The sequence below is a fragment of the Ailuropoda melanoleuca genome, chromosome X (genome assembly GCF_002007445.2).
Source record: "Ailuropoda melanoleuca isolate Jingjing chromosome X, ASM200744v2, whole genome shotgun sequence".
NCBI classification, from domain to species: domain Eukaryota; kingdom Metazoa; phylum Chordata; class Mammalia; order Carnivora; family Ursidae; genus Ailuropoda; species Ailuropoda melanoleuca.
In genome coordinates, this window is record NC_048238.1 from 38,511,616 (window position 1) to 38,517,615 (window position 6,000).

Sequence of the window (6,000 nt, forward strand, 5' to 3'; positions counted from 1 at the left end):
AATGGGGAAGGAGGAGGGTTATATAATGTATTTCCCAAACTTATTTGTTTGACCAGTATCTTTGAAAGAATTGATCTTCTCAAAAACTCATTTTGGAATACACTGCTTTATACTCACTGATAAAAGATTTATAGTTTTCATCTTTGTTAAGGTAGTGCTTATATTAAGTATTTCTCCTGTAGCTATATTAATTTGGTCAGCATATGTTGTTTTCACAATACTGTCTTTTGAAAGTTATCCTGTCTTAATTAAATGATTTAAAACCTAAGTCCAAAATTTCATTCAAACAAATTGTGTGGTCAAGGTAACATACCTCTGGATTAGCTTATGATATAGTCCTTTATCAGTTGCAGTATTTTAGCTAGTCTTGGGCAAAATTAGTAGGGGAGACAAGAGGTAACAAAACCCAAATCATAGCAAATAATGTACAAATCCTTTTTAAAAAAATTTAAATTCAGTTAATTAACATATAGTGTATTATTAGTTTCAGAGGTACGGTTCAGTGATTCATCAGTCTTATATAATACCCAGTGCTCATTACATCACATGATGTACAAATCCTTTTAAAAAGTTGGATCTTGGGTACCGTATTCTATAAATGTAATTGGTAGTGGGATGCGAGGGGTTATCTATCCATTTATCTTATTATATCTGACGATGCTACCTTGCTCTGAAGGGCAAGTTCAGGGTTACTTTTGGGGGAGAAATGATTTAAAGTCACAGAAGATGTTTAGTAAATTTGAGATAGGCATAAACTAGAGGCTAATTCAGATCTCCTGAGGGTACAGGGATGGTATAGCATAGAAACCATTTATCAAATAGCTATATATATATTGAAAGTGACTCATTACATTTTAGATAGATTAGAATTTTATAATTGGGAAGGATTTTTAAGGTCACTTAGTCAAAACTACTACTAACTGCAGTAATCCATTCTATAGCCTCCGTAATTTGTGGTCATCTAGCAACTCGTTGAACGTTCTCATTACCTCACTATAATTCTTAAGCATTCTTTACAGATTGGCCTAAAATCTACCTGTTATTTGGTCCTAATTCCCTCAATATGTTTCGGATCTATGTAGAATATATCCCATTCAACAAGTGTTTAGGAACCAACTCTGTGCTGTGTTTAAGTTAAAACCCTGCCCCTCAGGGGACTTAAATTCTAGTGGAGCAAGACACAGAGACCACCAGACAGATGAATAAATTACTAACAAGTAGTATGAATAAGATGAAATGCATTATTATTTGGGTGGCGGGGGGTGGGAGTGCTGTTTTTTCTACAGCAGTCATGAAAGGTGTCTTGAGAAGATGAATTTTGTGCTTAGACCCATATACTGAGGTGGAGTCAACCAAGGACCTAGGGGTAGAACATTTCAGGCCCGAATGCTGAATTCGAAACAGCTTTGGCATGTTTGTGGGACAGAAAGGCCAGTATATAGCAGAATGAGAAAGAAAGGGGGTGTTGCAGTAAGCTCAATGAAGTGAACAGGAACCAGATTGAACATGGACTTTTAGGACATGGTAAGCAGTTTAAATGTTAGTTCTGGGTGTTATAGGTTACCATGAGAGGATTATAAGCAGGAGACGGATGGGTTCTGATTTAAACTTTTAAGAAAATGTATCTGGTTGCTTTGTAGAGAATGGATTCCAAGAGGCAGTGTTGGAAAGGGGGAGTGGGTAGACAGAAGGCAATTGCAACAGGACAGACCAACCTAGACAGACATTTTACCCATGAAGGGTGGAGAGAGGGATCAAACTAGGGTCTGTGGGGGAGCTAAAGCTCTCATAACTTGCTCATATGTTGCAGCATGGGCGGGGGGGGGCGCGGAAGTGGCAAGAAGGAAGAAGGAATCAAGGGAAGATCATTGTCTATTCTGTTCTTCTTCCTACCTGGTCTTCATTAAACGTCTCTCACCTCTATCATCTTTTCCATCCCTCCGTCTCCATCATCCTTGTTATTCTTCTAGACTCATTCCAGATTATCATCATCCCTCTTAACATTTGAAATGTTGAGCATTGATACCCATATTCATCTTTGTTATAAAGTTGTGTTGTGTTGAAATTGGATACACAGAATTTGGATGTTTTTCAACTTAAAATTACCCATGGTACTGTTGTTCCTCGTACCTACTTTTTTTTTTTTAACCTAAATGCACTTACTTACTCCCATTTTTACTTCGTGCTACAAAATATTCAGTCATTTGAATCTTTATTGTGTTCCTCATTATATTAAGAATTCTGCTCCCAGCTTGAGTTGTCATGAGACGTGATTAGCGAGCTCCTTTTGTCATCACACTGATTGAAACTGTTCACTATAAATTCAGACCCCTAAGCCTTGCTTTATAAACTTCCCTCTTAAAGCATAGCCATTCAGCTATTACTAAAAATGTACTTTTCACCAGCCAGCATTGTTCCTTTTCTTTCATTTTTACTTTCTATAATTTAATGAATATTTGCTGACTGTATACAAGGCTCTAGGCTAGGCACTAGAGAGGGTATATGTGTCTGTCGTCTGTCTGTATCTGGTATAGGTCTTGTCTTGAAGTAAAAGTGCATATAAATAGATTGAAAGAAATACAGAGATCCCCATTGGGTTCTTTCCAGCCTCATGGAATCAGAAAAGTCTGTGTATTCTGGGAAGCAGGTAATTTGTGTGAAGGGTAAAGATGTAGAGGCAGGGAGAGGAGAGAGGACAGAGGAATAACACCTAAAGCCAGTTTAAGACCGAATTCTTGAGTCATCAGGAAGATGCTTCAGTTCATCTACAAAGTAATGCATACCATGTCTCCTTCATTCCAGCATAGCCACATTTTCCTCCAGTGAGGGAATAAATACCTTTTCTTCACTTGAGCACCAGGTGAAATCGTTGACTTATGTGGAGAAGCTCTGTTGTACTATTACAGTCATATTCGACATGGTAAGGCTGCTGACTCTGTGAGAGCCTCAGGGGAGCTTCTGCTGCCTAGAGGACCAGCAAGTGCATACTCACTCCAGGTCATCTTTTCTTCCGCCAGCTCTCCTGTGCCCAGCACCTACCTCTTCTGCTCCTCCGTCCTGACTTCTTCCCTACTGGGTATTTGCATGATCTTAAACACATACGTGATACAACTCTGCTGTGTATGGGGTGGTACATTCTAGCTTGAGGACAATGTGTGTGATGAGTAGTAGACTAAGATATAGGTAGCGGCAGATCATGGTGTGCCAAACATAAGTCTTTTCTGTTAGATAGCTTTTGATGGGTTTTTAACTAATACGATCTAATTTGGGTTTCATGAAGTTCTTTCTAGCAGTTAAATAAACAAAATAAGCTTTTGGATGGTAAGAGAAAGGAGTGAGTCAAAGATAGTTTGGGTTTTCAAGTGTGGGTTCTATGTGGTTTTAGTAATAATCCTAGTTAATAAATTGATTTTCGGGGGCATACCTGGATGGCTTAGTTGGTTAAGCGTCCAGCTCTTGATTTTGGCTCAGGTCAGGATCTCAGGGGCATGAAATCGAGCTCCGTATTGGGCTCTGAGCTCAGGTCTGCTTAAGATTCTCTCCCTCTCCCTCTGCACCTCTCCCCCCACCACTCACATGCTCTCTCTAAAAATATATATAAAAATAATAAATTGAATTTGGACTTAGCTGAGCACTAAGAATAGTGCTTCCCAGACTGTATCTGAGTTCTGCCTCTCAGCATCCCAGGGTGACCCAGGTGGTTAGAGCCAGGATTAAATGCCCATAGCTGTCTTGTATGAAAGCTACTTGTATGTATCTTCGGCACAGGACTTCGTTTTGGGGCGAGGTGGCAGGTTTGAGGAGCCAATAAAATAGTTGGATAGAGCTGTTTCGCAGAAGCTGTAGGAAATGCAGAACTCCAGAGAGCAAAGTTAGAGCTGACAGACTAGCCGTCTGTGATTGCCTGGAGAGAAAGACAAGGGGAGGGGTTGGGGACAGAGCTTAAAGGAATACTTCTATTTAAGAAAAGCAAATAGTGAACCAGATAAAGGTCAGAAGACAGGATGGAGAATGTATTGTTACAGAAATAGAGGGGGTCTTTTTCCACAAACTCAGCTTTGCTGTAAAATTGTACCCACATCATTGCTTTGGTCCTCAAACCTAGTATCCTGCCAACGAAGGGGTATTGGTTTGTCCTGGCTTGTGAGCTATACGGATTCTTAAGTAATGGTTCTCTCTTGCCATTTCTTTCCTTGGCCTGAGTCTTTTTCTTCATCTCCTGTCCACTCCACCATCCATAGCAATTTGGCTTTCTACCTGAAATATGCCCCAGTCAGTTCTCTTGCTGAGGTTACTGTGACCAACTAAGCTAAACATACAAAGGCACAAACGCAAATTTTCTTTAAAATTCCCCATTCGTACCTCAAATCTGACGCCCCACTTAACCTTGTCAGCCATTTCTCCCACTGCTGCCTTTAGATGTGTGCTTGAATTTTCCATTTATTTTTGCTACTCTCTTTTGTATTTTAAAACATCTTTAATATGAATTGCAATTTTTACAGTTCCCCCCTTTTTTCTCCTTGTTTGAATTATCTTTTAGTAAGGCATTAATTCAATATACATTGAATTGTAGGCTATTTAAAAAAAAATTATCAGCTCCATGTAAGAAGTGGAATGGAGAAGATATATATACATAGATAGTCCTCTTACTTAACTTCCTCCCTGAATTACTGTTTTAGTTCTAAATACTATGAATCAACGTGTCATTTTTGGGTCTTCATAGTTAAGTGTTAATCAGAAACAATGTAAGCGAAATTTACCTTGTGCCTTTACATCCACTCACTCATTCAGCTCCAGCCAGTTCTTTTCATGCTTTCATATTTGTTTCATATTTATTGTGAACTGAATTGGTGCTGTGATACTGTGCTGTGGGAGAAAGGGACTTGATCACTTCTCAGGCTACTTATAATATATGGGGAAATAGTCAATGCATTAAAATACGGGATTTTTGCTCGTGAAGATACTGGTTTAAAAAATGGAGGAGCACAGAGGAAGGCACTTCTGCGAGAAGGGAACATTAAGGAAAGGCTTCACAGAAGTAGTAGTACTGTAGCTCCATAGTCCTTTATCCTAAACCCCTTAGGCCAAACGTGGTTTGGTATGCAGAATTCTTTGGGTTTAGAAAAGAAATACAGTGCATATATGATATATTTTGTCCTTCTAGTAAGGTCTGTTTCAGTATCCTGGTATCAAACACATTAATATTTCTGCAGTAAAACATACAGTCACCCTGATGAGATAAGCGAAACCTATAAAAAGCCCCAGGTCAAGTTTCAACACAAGTGAGTTTATGCAAAATTTATGAAAAATTTGTGGGAGTATAGTAATAGATCATGAACCTCTATTGGCACTGAGTGATTTAATAATGGGAGAATGGTAGTCTCTCCTGTTGCCACCTACTAATTCCTCATTATCATTTGAGAATGAAGTTACCTGTAGTTATTTCAACAAGTCAACATTACTCTTGTTTTTTTCTTTGTACTTCCCAAGTTCAAATTGGGTGTTTTAGAGTCCTGCAATTCCATAAAGTACTTTATCTGAGTAAATCATATAGTAATCTCTTTCAATATCTACATCCTAGTTGTTTCACTAAAGTACACTAATCTTCATACTCTGTCTGCTTCACGTTCTTCCAAATATCTTCTGCATTGGCGTGAGTCAAAAGAATATTCATTATCTTGATTACTTCTTTCATTTTATAATGCAGTGACCTTGATTTGAAAAGTTAACAGCCTAACTCCTTAGAAAAATTGTAGTGGAAGCTCAGTGAATAACTTCTCTTCTGATTTCCTTTAACTATCTAAATATAAACTTTTTTCCACATACCCTGTATATTATAAACAAACTTAGTTTCTCCTTCTTTAGACCAAACTTTTAAGTGTCTTTTCAGGTTTAAGCCCTACTTGTTCATATTAGTTGAAGAGTATAGATTTAGACTTATGTTGCTAAAAATTGCAAGTAGACTTCACATTGGCAATAGCCACCAGTGGGAAGCCTTTA

At 38.3% G+C, this 6,000-nt stretch overlaps 1 protein-coding gene across 7 annotated transcripts in view; it reads left to right on the forward strand.

Annotated features, from left to right (window-relative positions):
• Positions 1-6,000, forward strand: part of KDM6A (lysine demethylase 6A) — a 204,769-nt gene that overhangs the window by 183,307 nt on the left and 15,462 nt on the right. The window lies entirely within an intron of this gene.